The sequence below is a fragment of the Amblyomma mixtum genome, chromosome 2 (assembly GCF_055824585.1).
Source record: "Amblyomma mixtum isolate Tamu chromosome 2, ASM5582458v1, whole genome shotgun sequence".
NCBI lineage: Eukaryota > Metazoa > Arthropoda > Arachnida > Ixodida > Ixodidae > Amblyomma > Amblyomma mixtum.
The window spans coordinates 262,565,602-262,586,670 of NC_143013.1; the positions used below are offsets into that span (position 1 = coordinate 262,565,602).

Consider the following 21,069-nt stretch of genomic DNA (forward strand, 5'->3'; position numbering starts at 1 on the left):
ACTGCTGCATCAGGTGGTGTCGGACATATTCGCCCACTATGCCGAACAAGTTGGCAGCAGGTGTTGCAGTCTGAGTCGGAGGAAAGTCCTGGAAGCACTGCTGTGGTGGGGGCAGCTGGATCGATGGCACGGGAAGCTGAGCACGCTGGGCCAGCAGGCTTGAGTCCAGTGTCAGCGGCCGGATGACGTTGTGTGCTGACGGCAATGGACCGGCAGAGGCATGAAGCACATCACCCACGGATGCCTTACGCCACCTTTCGGAGCCGACGAAAACTATTTCATTAGTTGTGCTCTAAAAGGGGGTGTCAGGAATCCGTGGGTGACCTCATTACTTCGAATCCGCGCACTCTGACGTCATAGCCATTTCGACCAACCGAAAAGCGTGACACATCTGCTGATAACCTTCTGTCGACAACGATGAGGCATTAAAGGCTCTCGCCTTAAAAACATGCCCAAGTACTTGGGTAGCTACAATGTACGCACTCCAACAAACCCACCGAACACCTGATGAAGCAAGTGCGCTTTTTGCACGGCAGTTAAGACATGCAGTGAAACATGTTCAAGTGGGATGCGAAAGTTCTCGGAATGATCGCTCCCTACTCGACGAATGTATCACAACGAAGCTACCACGCCTACTAAGGTCATTTGGCACAGCCAACGCTGCCACTTCGTTCCGAGGCACGATGTAAATAAAGTGTGAACAGTGCCCACTATATGGCGCACTACGTACCTCACGTAACCACACTATGCCGTATCACCAAAAAAATGCACTGTGTTAAGGTTGAGAAGAGAAAACGAAAGAAAACAACTTGTCATTTACATGAAATACGCTGTATGCAAACCATTTGCGAATGCTGATTCCGGTTTGGCTCTAACGTCACAGAAAAGGGTGCAGTGGCGACATGATGGCCAACGGGTGAGACCATGCTCGTCGTCAGTGACCAAGGTGTGCATAGTACCTAATACCAAAGGCATATATGATAAGTGTCAAGGTAAGAAGAGTCGACCGCTTAGCTTCATTACAGTCGGCACTATGAACGCGAATAAAATGGCCTGCGCTGATATGTAAGGAAACATTTTCTCCCCTCAAAGATTTTTTTTTTTTTTGCTATGTTCTTCCTTAAAGGGCAACTGAAGTGGTTTTAGAACTCGATGAGCTTAAAAGCGCCGAATGTGTGAAACATGCAGGTAAAGCTGGCGAAATCATTTTGCGCTACCATTTGAAATGGTGGCATAATCGCCGAATAAAGTGGAGTCGGCGCTCAGGCTTCTCTGCAGTGCATAGCGACGCGCAGAGGCCCCGGTAATGACATCACGTATGACGGCGTTGTGTTTCGAGAGAATAAACTGTTGCTTCATGGAAGAAAACCATTGCCATCGAAGGTGATGCTCACGAAGCATTGTTTGGCGGAATCGGATGACGCACAGCAGCATGCTGGCGAATGCAAGGGACATCTAAAATTTAGATAATAATGACGTCACTACGAGTTTCTCCGCATTCTCCAATGGGGCGAGGAGAAGTCGTCGCGATTTTAATCTACGATGATTTCACTATTTTAAATGCTACAGCAAAAATACTTTGCATGCTTTACCTAGAAGCTTCATAGATTCGAATTCTTGAACAACTTCAATATCTCAAAAAACCATTTCAGCTTCGCTTTAAGACAGTATGCACTCTTTAGAGGAGTCTTAAATAGATATACAAGAAACCTAAAAAAAAAGGCCTAGCTGTCTATAGTGCCAAAGAGAAATCTGTGAATTCTCTGAAAAAGTCCCTGAAGGGTTGTTTTTTACTGCCCATTGAGGCAGGGACGAATTTATGGGTCACTCTTGGTGGGGGCGATTTTTTTTTTTTGGGGGGGGGGGGGGGGAGGAGTGTTAGGAGGTGGCCCTATTGAACCACGTCGTCATTGGCCTTTCTCGTAGATAAAATGGGGTTCGGAATGGTTTTCCTATGTAAAATTTTCCCTTTAATAAATGTGCCCCTGAATGGACTATTCAAAAAGCCTATACACTCTCTATAGTTGATTGGGCAGTCGGACGAGTTTCTGGGGAATGCATAGTGTCTCTGGAAGAAATCAGATGGTTCTCTAGAACGACTTTACTGTGTTCGGTTCGAATTTTTAGGTTAGACTAAATCAGAGCAGCTGTCTACGAAAGCTAGAGAGGGGGATCGGAGTTCCGTGTTCCAAACTCTTATTTCGTATTGTGACAACGATGATGTCCGCTGATTTTTCTGTAGCGTTGTAGAATCGATGTTAGTAAACTGTCCTTGATGGGAGGATTTTTAGTGAATAATTCTTATAGTAATTTTAATTGATGTTACACACGCACATTGGAACGATTTCATTTTTCTTTTTTTACAGTGACATATTTCTCTTTTTTACAAATAGGTATTATCGTCACCTTAGATGTGACCAGAAGTCACCAGAACGGAGAACTCCCATCGGCTAGAGGGACTTGACGTCACCAGACCGGATAGTGCCATTTGCTGGCGGTAAGTGAGGTCACCATACCAGTAGGGACGTCACCAGTCCAGATTCGTCGTCTTTTTTTTGTCTTTTGTGACCATTATTTTGTGCATATGCCCTTTCTATAAAAATCCCCTGCATGATGATTATGATTAACGGCATTTCCAATATATATATATATATATATATATATATATATATATATATATATATATATATATATATATATATATATATATATAGCACAAAAAGATAAACGTACTTGGTTGCTAGAGGTGAAATGCGAAATTGAGAAACGCTTCATTTAGGCAGACATTTACTGCGAATCGACTTTTCGGACAGAGCCTGTCCTTATATATATATATATATATATATATATATATATATATATATATATATATATATATCTTTTATACTTGAAGAGGAGAACGAGATTAAGAAGCCAAGGGAAAAGTACACAAAGAGAAAAGGGCGAAACGCTGCCCTCAGAGCAAGCAAAGACCAGCTTCAGCGCCACACACCTGTGTGCAGGGTCATCGTGGTGACGTTACCGTCTGCCGCCCTGCAGGCCTTTCCACAAAGGGCAGAGGGCAACTAACAGTCGCCCCGAGTGTGCACCGGGGTCGACCCTCTACGTGAACCGACGACCGCACTGAAACGCAACAACAACCACGTGCCCAGGAACGCGCCCGGGTATATCTATAGTCTCGGCCCGCGTGCACGCATAGAAAAGCAGGCCCGCTATGGACGTGTCCCTTTGTTCCTTCGACCCGCAAGTGCGGCCGGGTCCGCAATCAAGGAGACCCGACCGCGCGACCTCGCCGCTTTAACGACGCGGCGAGGGCTGGACGCGGAAAATAATTGGCAACGAGAATAATGAAGACCAGGGGGTAAGTGTATACGAGTAACTATAAAATCACACAGGGAGAACTAGGGCGGGAAGGCGCAACAAAGACGACGTTGGACCTGCTGCGCCCCCTCGTCTTAAACTCGAGAAATAATTGCGCACAGACAGGCCCAGCAGTCTAGCTGCGTCCCTTTAGGTAGCTTGGTTCTGCGCAGTTAAGTGCCTAACGTGTGTAGTCGCTGCAGTCGTAAGGTTTACCTCGAACAACGTAAGGAGGCCAGGGAAGTTTAGAGCAGAAACAAACAGCAAAAGGCATTTTATGTCTCTTCGTGTATTCCGAGCAAGATGGTGGCCCCAGTCAGGTTCAGCATCAAGAAAAAATATTAATGGGCTCAGCGTAGACGGTAAAAGAACTGAGTCAGTGAATCCCTTCATCGCGCCTCTCCAACCTCTCCGAGAGATTAATAAGAAAAGGGAAACATTCTCGCACTCTTATTGTTCCCTGTGTGACCATAACGTCTTTCATTGTTTAACTTTCATTGTTTTACTGCGACCATGTGAAAGTAGCGTCGTCTAGCCAAAAAGTTTTTTTCGTAACCTCTATATCCGATTGCTACGTCGCTTCCTAGCGACATACTATATGCAACGGCTTTGGGAAGCTTTACAAAAGTGCCCTTATCCTTTTGCTTACTGCTAGTAACCGTGTATTAAGATGATGCATTCGTAGCCTGAACAGGAGTCCGAGGCCCCTATTGTTAATGAGGCAGCGCGGGTAGTGAAAAAATAAGCGCTCCTTGAGAGTGGAACGAAGCAAAAGGTTAATGAAGTGGCGGAGAATCAGTGGCTGAAAAATGGGTCGCAGGCGCGCACCCGTTTCTAGATCGCTTAAAAAGGCCAACACTGCTTTGAAAGCCCTTCAGGCAGCATGAGGCCCTGCAGAAGGAAATAACTCACGCACGCAGAAACCTTTACCGTATCTGTCTACTGCAATTATATATTTATTTTCGTTTCCTTCTTTTTCACCCTGTAGGGGACAGCTTTCCGCCCGCGGACTCGTTTTGTTTTCAGTAATCGTTATCGTCATCAACAACTTACCTACAACTGCACCGTGGTTAGAGACGCTTTATGCAGGCTCCTTAAAAAAAATTGCTGGTGATCACGCACTTTCAGAAAGATTCGTGATCGCTACCCTCACGAAATAGGAGAAATCGTAGCTTACCCCGTAACCGAGAGTCTATTTATAACTAAGCATTAACTGGCTAAGGCGTGTACATCGAGGACATCAGTGCACACTACATTCGCCGTGCGAACGCTCGCCGCCATCATCGTTGTTTGTCCTATTAGCTGCGAAAGTTCTTGCCCGTTTTTTCACCTCTCTTACCCAAACCACGTCTTCTGACTGCAGTACAGTTAAAACTCGATTTAACGAAGTGAAGAGCAGCCGCGAATTATTTCTTTGCATCGGGAAATTCGTAAATTGAGGATGGCATTTTTCGACCCTTCGAAATCTGAAATCGTAACGTAGCGGCACCCAAAAGCTACCATCGCATCGTATTTGCCGACGAAACGCGCGTACGCGTATGAGATGCCCGCGAAGGCGTCCCGAATCGTTTATGCACGAAAGCGCCATCTGGTAAAACGGATTCGAAGCCAAGGTGGGAAGCACAGATGACTGCCGTGTCCTTTGTTCCGAGCAGCGGCGCAGCGTGCAGCCACGTAAAAACAAAACTATGGCCGTAACTTGGGCACCTACTTGTTACTGCTAGCTTACTGCAAAAAAGCTGCGAGACACTATGGGCAAAATAAGTCAGAAATCTCCTGTTTTTTACTCATGTCTTCCCGGATAAACTTCGTTATATAGAGTTTGTTGTTAAAGATTGTTTCGTTATTTCGGGTTGATGAGAACATTGCACGATGCATATGCATTGCACGATGCATTGCATATGGGTTAGATCGTTAGATCGAGAACTTCGTAAAATCAAGCCCCTCCGCTCGGCGTAAAATCAAGCCCCGCCGTTGCGGCGCTCGGCTGCTGACCCGAAAGACGCGGGTTCGATCCCGGCCGCGGCGGCGGAATATCGATGAAGGCGAAATTCTACAGGCCCGGGTACTGTGCGATATCAGTGCACGTTAAACAACCCCAGGTGGTAGAAATTTCCGGAGCCCTTCACTACGGCGTCCCTCATAGCTTATGCTGCATTGGGACGTTAAACCCTAATAAACAATAAGCAAACAGTAAAATCAAGCCTTGTTAGATCGAGTTTCAAATGTATTACAGGTCTATCACGTGGGAGCGATCGCTGATGGGTTCGTGTCTCAGCCGTACGTGGCAGAGCTCCACTACTGGAATCGGAAAGTATGCAGTTCGACTCCCGATTCGGCATGCTATGTGTGGTTTTTATTAATTCACGTCCAGTGACAGATTGTGTTAAAGAAACACTCTGAGAAAGATCGGCTGCAACTAGATGCGTTCTTGAAAGCGGGCCTCTCTGCTTCTCCGCTCCTGGTGCATTCCGTTTGTAACTGTTTCGAAACGACTGGAAATGTCTTTAGCACGGACAGCGCCCTCAGTGCGTCGACTGCTGCGATGAAACGAAAGGATAAAAACCGTAAATTGCCACTTTCAGGATCTTGCGAGACAGGAGAGCAGTTGAGAATGAACGCTCATTGACCCACTAAGCTCTTTCGCTTTTGTTTTTCTTTTCACATCTATCGTTCGCTTCACTTTCGTTTAACGTTGCGCAGGCCGCGCACGCTGGAATCGCCGAACCAACCGCGTCCGTATATCTTCGCTTTCTCGAAGCCTGGTGCGAAGGTCAATTGACCTGCAGTTCTTGATATAATTGTCCCCAGTGCCGTCAGGCTTAACTGCGTCCTCCACGCTGGAAAGCCCCGGGAACGGAGCGGTCGAGACGCAAGCAGGGGCACGTCCTCGACTGTCGACGGCTTTTGACGTCGAAATAGTGCGCGTTGTATGCACTACAATTCAGATCCTTCAGATACTGTCATTCTCGCTCACTTCTCAGTCTTAGGAATATTGTAGTCTTTGTGAATACGACTACAATATTCCAAAGACTGAACAGTGAGCTATAATGACAGTATCTCAAGGATCTGAATTGTAGTGTAGAACACATAGGCGTTGCATAGGCGTCCTTATAAGGACGTGTCAGTACAGGGATCCCGATTAATTTCTGTTATCTCGGATTCTTCGACGTGCACTGACCTTTCGCAACGCTCTGGCGCTCTAAAGCGAAAGCCGCGTAAGGGATCTCCACTTAAACAAATGACGTCACCGTCAGCGTCACGCTATGTTGCAACCAAAACCTTCCACGCCACCTGGATAGCATAGCGTCGACTCTATCGATAATTCGAACCCCAGGAAGACCAAACATTTGTTCAATTTACGCCAAGTTCGAAATAACGAGAGCCTTTTGTGTACCTGAGGCTGACAGGAACGACTTGTTAGTTCGAATAAGCCGGCAGTTTGAATTAAGCGAGTTTGAATTAATGAGAATCAATTCGGTTACTGGTTAATATGCAAGAAAGGCTGGGTAATAAGTGTCGAGTGAGCCGGAAAGATGGCGCTGCGGTCGAAAACAGGCCTCCTGCGTAAGATGACGTGACTCGGGTGGCCTTGGAAGAGGGCGCACTGGCTACAAGTGGGAGGAGGGCGTGCAATACAGCTTTCTGCGTTTCTTATTTGCCCCGGGCAGCGGTGAAAAATGGAATTTTCTTTGTTTTTGCTTTGTCTCTAATGAAATGTGGCCCCCACGAAACCGTGCTCTGCAGCCGAACTACATAGCTAACGAACCACCGCGGCGGGTCGCTGTTCATACATAGAAGGTTGGCGCAGCTGGCACTGCTTGAGATGACGAGTGAGCAAAGGACATACAACGTAAAGCGTCTGTCAACTGCGCCCTCTACGTTGAGGAAATGAACGCTGCACGCTACTTGTGGAACTCTTGTTTTAGACTTAGTGTGATGAAAACCTTTCTTCTGTTTCTCAAAGTGAAGTGAAAATGTGTGCGCATTTGGAAACAACGGTAAGATGTTATTTGTGATAATGTATAAATATCCGAGCTGCTACAAGTTTCGATAATGGTTAAAGACCTCAATTAGCTCGCTTTTAGCGCAGACCATCATGTCTAACGACTGCATCAGGCCTGTGGAGCTCTGCCGCCGGCTGAGAGCAACACTATAAGTTTTAAACGTTTATAAAGTACGAATGTGCTCTTGAAAGCGGTTTGAGCCCTCAAGCCAGGTCAGGTCGAAGCCGGATATTATAACGCGTTTTCAACGCTGGAGACCATTAAGGATGCTTCCGTATAATAATGCCTTACTTATCTGAATCTCAGCCTCTCAAAAACAAAGCACATTCAGTTCTTACGACGGATTCTCTGATTTATGATGTCATAGAGCAACTGCTCCTCTAACGTCATCACCCACGCTTTACCATGTGGCTGCCGGCGCCCTAGTTGAAAACAGCGGCAATACTGCGATTTCCATGTCCAACCTGTTTATACTGTCATGGCCAGCAGCGATAGCACGCGGTCGAGTGTACCACATGTGCAGTGTATGTACGGTTCTGTATACAGGGTGTTTCACCTAAGATTTTACACAATTTTTAAAAATAGGCTCTTTGCGTTGACCACTTTTTTCGGCATAGCATTGTCAGCGGTGTAGTACATCAGCATACAGCTAAGGCGTGCTAATTAGCAAGATGCTTTACTAATATTGAATAGTTAACTTTTTAACTATTACGCTTATGCTTCTTTGTTATTGAGAGGCGTGTAACCCATCATAAATAATATCCATATCGGCTTTTACAATTTCGAAAACGCGGTTGCCTTCGGCGCTGTCGCCCAACAAAATTTGCCTATCTGACCGAATTACGTGAACTGTAGATGTTGCTTTGCCTGCAAGCATCTCGAAAGCGCATGTATCTTGGCGGGATATAGGCAAAATCTGTGGGCCACAGCGCCGATGGTAATGAAGTGTTAGAAATTCTAAAAACCGTTATAGATATTAATTACGGTGGGCTACACGCCTCTCAATAATTAAGGAGCCTAACAATAATAGTTATAAAGTTACGTATTCAAGATTAGTTAATCAGCTTGCTAGTTCGCAAGTCTTAACTGTATTCTGATGTACTACACTGCTGACAGTGCTATGCAGAAAAAAGCGCTCTTCTGACTCAAAAAGTGTATTAAAAAAAATGTGCACATTCATAGGTGAAACACCCCGTATATAAGCTGTCTGCAAGCAGTAATAATAATTCAATGAGCGCAGACTCGTTTTTTTTTTTTAATTGTAGAACGTGGGATGGTTTATACTTGTCCCATTCGTGCCAGTCAACATACACTCTAGGACTGCTTCACATTTACTGCGCCGATTCGCCAGAGGGCAGTGACACGCCTCCTATGCATCATCCGCGAGTCTAGGTCCAAGCCAGCTAGCATGGGACATTTTCGCGTGTAACGCCACTCTGCGTGTACGACTCGGAGGAAAAAAAGCAAATAAGGAGAAAAAAAAACGAATACACTTGGACAGTGGGTCACGACAACAGCGACGCCATAGAAACGCGTGCTCGCACACACACATACACCCGCACAATGAACGATGGTGCCGCCCCCTGTAATGGTGATCGCCAGGGAGCGCGCCGATCGCCCGGGCTTGCGCGTGCGCAGGGCGATCACGCAGCGCCAGCTTACTGCAAGAGCAGCGTCGGCGACCACGACCGACGAGACGATGAAAAGACGCCGTATTCTTCTCGTTCCTTCCTCGGGTCGCCTTCGGTGCGCGATATCTATCGCATCATCGGCTCTCTCCGAGAGAGCGCTGTATGAAAGCTCACGCCACCTAGCGGGCGAGCGAGCCAGAGCGGTGTCCATTGTTGCGAGGCGGCGGGAAAGCCGATTATTAATCCGTCCGAACCGCTCAGTTTTCTTTTTTCTTTTCGTCGTTCCGTCCGTCCTTGCCGCCGCTTGGACGCTCTTTCCTTCTCGTGCGCTGTGAGGCACGCAAGAACAAGAACAACAAAACAGGCACGAAACACGGCGCGCTCCAGCAAGCGTGAGCAACGGCGATCGGGCGGAGCCGATTTTCGTGTTCGGCACTCTCTGGCCGTTTCTTCTTTCTTTCCCGCCTCGCCTCCTGTGTCTGTCTAGCGGCGCTATCGGGAAGTGTTTCCCGGGTCCCGCGTGCGAGCGAGGCTACGGCCTTTTCGTCTTTCCTCGCCTCCTCCTTTCACTATCCGCATACGCGCGCACCAAGTGGACCGGAGACGACCTTGCCGGTTGACAGACTGCCGCTTTTAGCCCCGACTGCAGACTTTCACTCCGCGTGAAGGCGCGCTCCTAAGAAATCGTGGCCGAGTCCTTAACGTGATACGTAAGATACATGGGCGCCCAATCAGCGCCCGCCGACTGACCTCGTTGAAGCGCGTGCGTGATTATTGGTTCCGCGTCCAAGGATCGCTCCGGAGATTACCGAGCATTAGAGTTTTGTAATACACTCGGTGCTCCAGATTACGGGCGATCCCACGCTGTAGCGTGGCGCTGAGTAATCTGTTATTCAGACTAACGGGCAGAATAGAGAGAGTTAATGAGATGTGCTCCAGATTAACGGGTCCGCAGACGTGTCCCCACTGCCCGCACAACCATCATAATCGCCGCCATTTGATGCCCAGTGCCTGCGCTGGAACGACGTCTTCTGTCAAGTCCTCTCGAGCTACCAATTATGCAGATTACGATGCATTGTAACGTAATGGTTATATGCCATGCTCCAGATTAGCGGGTCTTCAGTCGCGTCTAAGCTTTATCGTCGCCTTCATCATCGAAAACCATGCCACGCGCCCTGAATAAGGATAGGCGACTTCAATTTTTTTTTTTCTTTTTTTTTTGCTGAGTCATCTCCAACAGCCCCGTTAGTTTACGCTGGTGCATGCGAGCAATGTCCATGTTGCCTCTCTGTGAACATTTCCCCTTAATACGGTACTTAAAACACACCCAGAGGGACCCGAACTTGTAGAACAGCCTATACTGAACACAGAATTTATTCGTTTAGGAATTAGCCACTCATTAGCATCCACCTAAGAACAGGCCATTGCCTAAAAAGCCTGCACGCCTTTCTCAAAAGCATCGGAGATGAAGCAAAATCCGCCCCGGCCTAGACCACCGCCTAAGTGTAGTAGTCGCTCAAGCAACGAAGCAAGGACTTCTTATGCAAGCGCTTAAGCCACTCCGGAGCAAAAAACCGGCAGCGACCATCCGGTGTCGTCCAGAAAAATCCTGATTGACTGGCAGACAGTGACGTCATCACTGACGCCACCAGACATCTGACAGACGTCACCAGCAGAGAACTCCCACGTCACCCGGACCGGAAATAACCGCACTAGACCGGATATGGCCATTTGCTGGCAGGAAGTGACGTCATCGTACCAGAAGGGACGTCACCAGACCAGGTTCGTCTGGGTCTCTCAAGCCTTCTCCAGTCGTTTCCGGCAAAGGAATCAAGGGCTTCGGATGATATGGCATTGCCAACACATGAAATTGGGTGTTCCTGTGTTTTTTTTTCTTTTTTTTTAAGCCCGTGGTACTTATACAACGCGTTTATGTAAAGTATTCAAGTCCATGTGCAGAGAGAAAAAAGTAAAGGAAAGGCAGACAGGTTAAGCAGACGAAGTCCGGTTAGCCACCCTGCACGAAGGAAGGGGATGTGCCGATGATATATTTACAAAGCGGTGCACCTAAAAGGGAGGCAAATGCAGACAAGTCATCAGTAACGCTGGTGAGTCCGGTTTCCGTACGGTTGACTAAGCTAACCAGGACGGCTAGCAGATGGTTAGAAAGGCCGAAACGAACAACTCGAGGCGGAAGCAGTGCTGGTACAATCTGCTTAGGGGGAATCCTTCAAAGCGGAAGTAGAATTTTACTGAAGAGTAACTTACTCATTAGCATCCACGTGAGAACAGCCGTACGAACGCAAGAAGAAGCTAGACAATTTTCTGAGAAGCTGTATAATTACAAACTAAAATCTGCTGCCTCTTTCGGGATTCCCGCAAATTCACTAAAAACTTTTCTCTCCTTTCACGACGTGTCATCAGTCATCCGTTTCTGCTTTCATATCAACGGTTTGTTGGTCAAATATTTAGGGGAATCCCCCAAGGTGGAGCAGATTCGTAATAAAGGAGCAATTACTCATTGCCATCTACCTGAGCGCAGCCACACGGCTACAGAGGAGGGCTATACAGCTTTCTCAGAACTTCGTAGGTAAAGAAAAAAAGTACGAAAAACTACGCCATTGTTGCCCACTGAGCTACCGTGGTGGGTAGGCGAAAAAAAGGAATATAGAAGAGAACTTCCGTAAAATCCATGTACAGACTGTAAGAGTTTACAGGAATAACAATAATTCTTTAAAGAATGTTATTAAAATTTCGGTGAAATTCTTGTAAAAATATTTCATTGTGGGTGGTACAGCGCAAACTAGAGGACGGACAAAAGTAAGACGTCAACACAGACGAGCGCTGACACGCAACAAAATTTTTTATTTACAAGATCAAACATTTGTAAATGAAAGTCACGTTATACGACAGAGCATCGAGCACTTTGGCCGGCAAAATCAAGAAAGTACAACTATCGCCACTCATCTGACGTGTGGTGAAGTCCAATCAAAAGCCTCCCCTACCTCTCTCCCCCTCCCACCCCATCTGATTACCCCAAGCAAAAAAAAAAAAAGGCCATGAATTATCTAGAAATGAGACGTCTTTATTGGCGCTGTACCACTCACAAAGAATTATTACCTACTCGCCCAGCTGTACATCCTTCTTCATTTTAAAAAAAATCTCTGCCTCTCCCGTAACCGAGAGTAGAGTAAGCATGAAATGTTTACGGGCATAACACATTGGTTGTAGATGGTACTAGTCAAAATCTTGAAATGGGTCTAGTGTTCAACACACCACACATACTGTGCACTGGTCCATGTGGACGCAATCGTTTCCTGTGAGTGTCCGGAGAATCTCTTCCGCCCTGCCTCGTCAGCTGTATCCGGTTTCTGTCAGCCTCCATTGCTCGGCTTAAGCAGCTGTGACGGTGGCGGCATTGAAATGCAGGACGATGCAGAAGCGTACGCGGACACGACGAGACGCAGGCCTGAGAAGAATGTTTATGCAGCGCGTTCGAATACTCCGCGAGCGTGTATACATCTGCCTGCCCAAGGGGGAAACGTCATGAGCTGAAGGCCCAGCGGCCGGTCTTTTACATGCGTGAGTGTTAAAGCCCAGTGTGGGACCGCAGCGCCATCCTTGGGGACGGCGCGGAAGCAGTATTTTCGCCCAAAGCCCTTATCGCCCTGGAGCTCCCCTTTTGCATGCCTCTTGCTCTAAGCGGCCCTCTCTCTTAGAGAGTCTCGTTAAATCTCGTACGGTGCCCGGATACAGTGGTTGGAGCATGGATGCTTTCGTTTCAGTGCCCGGATGAGTGGAATTCAGTGCCCGGTTGTTGGCTCTCGGTCTCGGCGTGACGTCACCACTCTGCCGACAACGGGAACTAAAAGCATTTCATGCTTAATATTACGGATATTATAAAGGACCAGTGGTCTTGTTATCAGACTCTCCCCTTCAGGAACTCAGCTGTGGACCGCGTGCCGCGAGCTACCAACTTGAAAGCGAGCCGCGCTATAACGCGTCAAGAAGAAAGAAAAGAGAAGATAGCGGGAATCCCGGAAGCGATTAAATGGGACGTTGGCGCAACGCCACTAAGCAGCACCCTTGCACGCGCCTTCCTCCGCCTCTGCAGTATAGAACCTCGTCCGCTCCCGCGTTGCCAGCGCCTCAAGAGAGCGGCAACAGATTTCAAGGGAAGCCCGAGGCAGTTCGTCGACACATTATACTGCTTCGCAGCGGCAGAGGTTGCGCAGGACTGTATAGGAGACGGCGGCGTCGCTTGGCTGCCAAAAGATCTTTTTTTTTTTTTTAATTACCAGACGCACACGCAGGGAAAACTCTCGCGCGCAATCATGGAACTATATCGTGGGCGACGCAGAACAAGCGGTAAAGGAGAAACAGAAAGTGCCAAGAAGAGAGAATGGAACTAGAAAGAGTGAAACGGGTCTTTTAAGCACCGCCTCGCTGAAACCGCAAAGCCTTCTGTGAAGGCTACGTATGCAGAGTCGGTCTCCGCTCATCGACAGCCGAATTCGAAAGGCTGCTTTGAGAACTGCTTCTACATAAAGGGCTACACTGAACAAAAGTGTGTTGAATTAATCATTTATTATGCAATTAATTATTGATAGATTATTTTATAATAGTCAGTCAGTCACTCAGTCAGTCAGTCAGTCAGTCAGTCAGTCAGTCAGTCAGTCAGTCAGTCAGTCAGTCAGTCAGTCAGTCAGTCAGTCAGTCAGTCAGTCAGTCAGCAGAGCAGTTTTCGCGAAAATTCAGCGCCCTGATTAATAACCCTGTCTAGCTTTCGAAGCCTGAGGGGGTTCCCATAATAAAGCCCCTGCTAGCGAAAAAGATAATTTCCTCAAAAAATTATGAAATTCAATTTTATTCCGCGAATCGGAAGCAGTGCTTCGCCTTCCCGCGAATCCTGTCCATTCCTTTCTTGGTGTTTCGACGGCGCCAAATGTGGCTTCGTGCACAGCTCGGTGGCCAATGTGGTTCAAGGACGCGGGGGCGGCAGCGGAGCAGGAAGTGGTTCGGGCAGAGAAGGAAAGAAGAAGAGAGTAAAGAAAAGAAAGAGGAGAGAAAACTTGGCAGCTGGAGGCGAGGAAACTTGAGTGGCACACGAGGCAAGTTTATGGGGAAAATTAAATGGGCGGGAACTGTTTCCTTCAATGCCGCCGAGTGGTCTTGATTATTCCGAATAATGTGTCCAGCACGCGAAAGAGGGAGATTCTAGAGCGATTCTGTATCGCATACGCTTCCTCCTCAACAACGGCAGTGATTTTCATTAAAGGTGAGGAGACGTTTTCTTAAGCCTTGTTAACGCGGTCAAATTTTATTCATGGTCATGTTTACCGTTGTTGTTACCTACTTTTTTTCTCAACTACTTTACCTTTAGATGAAAGAGTAGAAACAGTAGACGAACTAAGCGTAGCGTAACATGCAGAATGATCCATTTGGATTCGATGTCTCGTAAAATGTCCTTTCAGTCGGATTGGCAGTGCAAAAAAGCGGGCAATTTAAACCTTCCTCACTCATACGCATTTGGCCTCTGCAAAACCCTATCCTTGACAGTATGGCAACTCTGATGTTAGGAATATCGTTAATCGGGAAACTGCAACAACAAAATGATTTCCACTTTGTTTCAGCTGATACGTTGATCTGCTAATCGTCTGTCCGTGTGTGCATGTGTGTGCGTGGTTTCAGACTTCACTTCTTCTCGCTCTCCGGCCTATCTGGGGTATTTTGAGCACTCCAATTTTTGTAACTGTCATACAGGGACGAAACGTGGAGGCTGACGAAAAGACTTGGTCTAAAGATGAGAAAGGCGCAGCGAACGATGGAAAGGAAAGTGAAAAGGGCAACATATAGAGACAGAAGGAGGGCAGCGGAGAGGAGAGAACGAACGCTAGCTAATGACAACCCAGCAGAAATCGTAAAGACCTCTGTACTTGAGATACGGCATGTGGAAGTGAGATGACCGGTGATCCCTTAGCGTAACAGAGTGGATTTGAAGTGTAATGAAACGTCATCAGGGGACGGCACAGAGTCATATAGGGGTGGTGGTGGTGGCGGTGGTGTGACACTTTTATTGGAACATCCTTTCTATTAGGCATTCAGTACATCCTGGGCCAAGGCGACGAGGGCACGTTGCAGTCTCAGATCCAGAGAGGCGAGCCAGATGGGCCACGGTGGGGGTGGTGGAAAGGATAGGCGGGGGACTGGAAGGCTGCGTGGCACTGTGTAAGGCAGTGTTCTATGTCTGCATATGTGTGTGGACAGTTTGGGCACTGAGGTGTGGAAGTGTACCGGTATAAAGTTTGGCTGGTGTATGTAGGAGATTAAACTGTATTCGGCGAAGAATGCGAGCTTCACGGATCGATAAGGATGGGTGTGGGGGTGGTAAATCAGCTTAGTCCAATTTTTGCTGCGCGTAGTATTCGTCGACAGTGCGTTTGTAAGCCCTGACCGCCTGCTCCGTGGATGCGAGCAGAAAATGTATGAAGATAACGTGGTCATAGCTGCCACAGAACAGGCTTAAGATATGGGAAAGGCCGGGTTGTTGTTTTCGTGACGCAGTTCTCGCTGTTTTTGCTCAGTTTTTGCCTAGGAAAAAGGAAACATTTGGCAATAAAAATTTCCCTTTACTGACCACAATAAAATACAACAGACACAGTGGAAAGTATTCTCCCTGTAAGTATATTAACTAGGTCGGCAATCGCTGGCGCTATAGAATTGCGGCTTGGCAATGCCAATCGAAAAGGTAGGTGGATAATTGGAGGCAGGTGCTCCGGTGAAACTGAAAACGCATTTGTGTGAACAATTATCGCCTTTGGCAACTGGAAATTATTGCGTCTTGGCGCATGCATCGAGCTGGCACCAGCAAAACTATACGAGCCCACAGCGTCCCACAGCACGTCGAGTTGGGAAACGATAAGCTTTCGGAGAGGAGTAATCTTACTTGGCGAGTATACGCGGAAGCAGAAACAATTATGCGGACAGAACAAAACTCGCAGACCAAAAAAAAAAAATCAGGTCAGAGTGCGCCTGTCTCCCCTTATTGTACTTTTTGCTTCCGCATGCTCCCATCGATTCTGTATCGATAGTACATCGCACCGCGCTCGACCTTTGGTATTCGGTTCGTTTTAAATATTATAAATATTCAGAAGTTCGCACCAACTCTGTATACATGCTAAATAAAGACTACCCTTGGCCTCCTTAGGGCCTTTCCTAGTAGAAAACACACTTTCCTGGTAGAAAACGACATACAAGGCACCGTGTAAACCGGCAGTCTCTATGGTGTACGTGGCGATTCAGCTAACAGACTAAACTCAATGAATGAATGAATGAATGAATGAATTCTCTCTCTTTATTTTTTTCCAACCAAATATAACTGATAAGAAGAAAGCACAAGCGTGCATGTCTGCAGTCGATGGTTCCACTGAGCTGCGTGAGCTATGTATACACGGTAGATTGAGGCTGAGAACCTTTCGATTCACAAGAAACCCCGCTCATCAACTCTGAAAGCCCAGTAAAAAAAAAAAAAGCGCAGCCTATCGTGCCGAGCCGCCTTCCGTTGCAGCCCGGATTCGCGGCCATCGTGGCGATTCAGAGGCTGGGGCGTTCAAAGGCTCGAACAAGAGGTCCCGGGTTCGACTCCCGGTTTCGGCTGCTGAATTTCTACTATACGGTGGCGAAATAACAAAAATAAACAGCAGCCCACAATATTTGTCTTCCGGTAGCAGCACCGCCCCTAACCCTCCCACAACCTTGTGCGAGCTAAGACAGACCTAGATAACGTGATAACTCACGGCATGCTCTCAAAACCGCCCACGACTCGCTCCCCACCCCCCTTCTTCCTTTCTTTATTTATTTTATTTATTTATTTTATTTATTCAAATACCCTAAGGGCGCACTGGGGGCATTACATAGGGGGGGGGGGGGGGGACAAATCAGAACACAATTTTCAAAGGCAAAAAAGCACTTTAGGTGGTTAAAACGTCATGTTGAGAAAGAACATAACAACGTAAAAACTGTTGCAAAAAATGCACAAATAACAAAGGAAGAGAACATACTGGTTTGCAAGTAAGTGATATAAAAGCAAATCTGGTTACTGAACGCACTGGGATTCCAGATAAGTTAGCAATTTCGACTGAAATAAGTAAAACTGGGTTATGGTAGCGATACTGGAGGGCAACTCATTCCATTCTTTTATTGACAAGGTTAAAGGCGAATTCATGTGACTCTTGACTCTTGACATTGACTATGCCCATGTGAATAACACTATAGGGAGCTTTAGCACCGCGCGATCTGCTACCGATATCGGCTTCCGTGAGGCACCAACTGCGCATGCGCACACGACTCCGAAGGGCATTGTGCGAGTACACACAAGTCACTGAGCAGGAGCAGTTATGCGCCCGCTTACGCGAATCACGGTAGGAGATTGTTGTATTCTCAGGGGTATGCGAAAACTCAGGATTCTCGAATAGCGATACGCATATACTCCGATTCGTCGAACGAAACAAATAGTGAATGCTTAAAATTATTTGAAACGAATAAAAAATGCTATTATGTTTTCGAATACTCTTAGAATAATTGGCACGAAGTTGGAATATGGAACGCTGTGGTTTTCTTCGACGACTGTATCAAAAACAGGCCCCACTCTGACGCCGCTTCATACCCAACAATTATGGACGAAAGCAGTTTTCAGCAGGAAAGAATTTATGAACAAATTTTTTTCATATATTGTAAGATTTCACTATAACAGTCAATATGTCCGCATATCTCCTGTCGATAGGCTTGCATTTTTTTTTTTTTTGCTCTTAACGCTTTTCGTATCGTCAGAGGCGTTCCCATTTGGTTTTCTATGGCAGTCTTAACTGCTCTATCCGAGCAATGCAAAAACATTAAAAGAAATATTTTGCTACACATCGAAAGAATAGACAATTACCTTCAAATATTTCCATAACAGTACCTTACAGTTTTAAAAATTTTCAATATTTTTGTCTAACAATGCTGGACATGCACGGGTTCAGCGCCGGGACACAAGGGTGCCTCAATGGCAAGCGCCGAAGCCAGCGGAGATCAAGGCACCCTACCCGACGCGGTTCATTCAAATCGCAACGTTCCAACAGCTCTTACATGGCCTCCGAGATTGGACGACGCGGAAGGACTCAGGTAGATTTAGCAAACTCTGCTTTGATGCTTCGTGCCGGATACTATGTCGCACACCTATGTAGGTTTTGCCGCTCTCATCTACTGAGATGGTGCTCTGGACTATTCTCTGTCGCCATGAATAGCAAAAGGTAATTTTACTCACGTATGACATGACGGATAAAGTTAATTTTTATTATTTATTTTATTTATTTATTTAAAAAATACTGCGGACACTGAGTCCAAGCAGGGTGGGCGAACAAGTCAATCAAACGGCAAAAAAAACAACAAAAAAACGCAACAGTTCAAAAAAAAAAAGAACAACACAATACAGCAATAATTGGTTAAAACTCATGAGACAATGGTTTAGCTAGCTGATTCCAATCTGTTATTGCGCGTGGAAAGAACGAAAACTTGTAAGTGTCTGTTCTAGCGAATATAGGGGTGTAGAGAACTCGGATGATGTTGACGAGTTTGTCTGGTTGGTGCCGGCGTTAAGTATGATGAGGGATCCAAACCAAGTTTGTTATGTAATAAGAGAGAAATAAATTCTAACCTAAGCTTTCTTCTCCGATGTTCAAGTATTTCAATTTTATTAATCTCCATTAAAGTGGTTGGGGAGTCAGTCCTTGCATATTTATTAAAAATAAACCTGACGGCTCTTCTCTGTATTCTTTCGAGATTTTTTACGTTAAATTTAGTATACGGGTCCCACACTATGCATGCATATTCCAATTTAGGTCTAATTATTGAAGAATAACAAAGTAGCTTAATGTTAGAAGGAGCATTTTTTAGTTTATGTGTTAAGCAACACAGTTTTCGAAATGCAGCAGAGCAGATATTGTTTATGTGCAAGTTCCACGATAGATTGCTACTTATGGTTACTCCTAGGTATTTGTAGTTGGATACTTGTTGAAGAGAGAGAGAGCCTAATTTATATGTGTGGCTATGACGTACGGTTTTTATACTGACTTGGTGCCGTGTACCCCCTAATGAAAATCAGTTTTGCATCTTATGGCCACTATATATCTATAATTCGATAAATTACGTCATTGGCGCCACTAGTGCTTCGATCATTCTCAAAATTATTCGTTTTGTGCGAGAATTTGGATCTGTAGCGAATATTAGTGAAATTATTCGATCCGTGTTCGAAACGGTCTTTAGCAACACTATTCGCATTCGATTCGCATGCAAAGCTAGACCACTCGTATTCGATTCGGTTTTGACAAAAAAAAAAGTGTATATCGCGCACCCTTACTATTCCTACTGGCCAGCGGGAGGAAGCGGGATTTTGCGACAAAGGAATATTTCAAAGACAACGGCAACGCATTGTTAACCCCGAAGAAAGTTCCCTGTACTGTTAATGGCTAGAAAAAGGAAAGCCGCCATGGTTGGAATTCGGAACTCGAAACCTATGGCACGTAAAAATATAGCATAATTTATTTCCACTTGAAGTGACCTCAGTTCAAAGTGATTCACTGATTCCATTGATTCGACTGAATCAATGAATGAACTCAAATCCAGTGATTCCGCTGAAATGAAGCCCTCCAGAGAGTGGGGAGGCATTCCCGCGGTCGCAGAGCCCACAGAGTAAAGGCAAAACATGTCAATCTATACAATCGCCATGAAATCGACGGCACGTAAAATCTTTCCGCGACCGAGCCCTTAAGAGACTCGACAAATTACTTGTTTACGTCTACGACTAGACATTCATCAGACGTCAAGAAAAAAATCCCCCCAAGAAAATGATTCCTTCAGATGACATTTTAGCTTTTTCTACATATACAAAAAGCTGTCTACCAAAGGTTTCCTGTTCGGTAAAAGTACGGAGAGTTGAGCTAGTTGGTGCATGGCGGGATTGAACAGCGCACACAGGACAAGGACACAGTCTTGTCGTTTGTCGCTTCTTGTCGTGTCTGGTCGCTTCTTTTCTGTGTCCTCGTCCTGTGTGCGCTGTTCAGTCCTGCTTTCCTGTTCGATTGGCAAGCAACAGGCACTGAACGACATCAGGAACTGAAGAGACCAGTGATTGACGTAATCAGCCTGAGTGCTCACCTAGTCTTGGAAGTAATCCTCCCAAAAGGTAGTCGTACTCCGTTCGCGTGGAAGGTCTTAGCACGTCAATCCTTGCCCGCTGTACTCGGCACGCAAGTTACGGGCTGAACACACTTACGAAAACAGCGCGTCTCAACCGCACAGGGTTTTTCACCACCGTCCTCTCTTCCCCGGCTGACTTCTTGGTCTGTTCGTCCTCGGCGGTTGCCGCCTACAGCGGAGGGAAGCGGCATATCCGTCGGAGGCGCGACGTCGGAGCAACGCCGAGACAGGACATTGCTTCGACGGCAGCCAAGTAAAAAAAAAAAAGAGGCTTAGAAAACAAGCGAAGCTAAATAAGAAGCGAAAAGGCCCGCGGAAAGGGTGGAAATGGAACAACCTTTACACGACGGAGCGGCTCACCGGTGCGTGTTCACAGGCGTGTCACTCGAGTGTGCGGTTTGAAAGAAGTGCACATGCGCGCGTAGCGATCGCGTCACAGCAAGGAGGAGCTGTCAGCCTCGCGAGTTTGACGAGAAGACACGCGAGCAAGTGCTAAGCCGACCGCGACGGCGTGCAGTGAGGCCGCTCTAACCGGGCGAAATGTGAACGAGAACACCCAGTTATTGCGTATACTGGCAGCGCGAGTCCCAGTGTGCCTCATGGGAAGCCCGATGTTGTAATAAAATGTTCTGATGCTGTGCGATCATCCGCGCATGAAAGCAACCGTTTTTTTTTTTTTCCCCCACTGGTCGTAGCCATCAATCGATCGATCGTTCAGGCTGCCAAACTTTCAGAGTGGTGTCGTCTTCTTGACGTCACTCAGTCATGGAAAGGTCGTGGAAAGGCCTTTAGTGTCTAGACTGTGTTGCACGGCCAGCTGTTAGATGAAAGAATGG

At 46.6% G+C, this 21,069-nt stretch overlaps 1 protein-coding gene across 1 annotated transcript in view; it reads right to left on the bottom strand.

Moving 5' to 3' along the window:
- The window catches only part of Myo61F (unconventional myosin 61F), a 151,842-nt gene extending 131,479 nt beyond the window's left edge, over window positions 1-20,363 (bottom strand). Inside the window, exon 1 of the mRNA XM_089573744.1 lies at window positions 20,192-20,363. The gene's annotated coding sequence lies outside the window, so the exon portion shown is untranslated. The remainder of the gene's footprint in view (window positions 1-20,191) is intronic.
- Window positions 20,364-21,069: the final 706 nt, after the last annotated feature.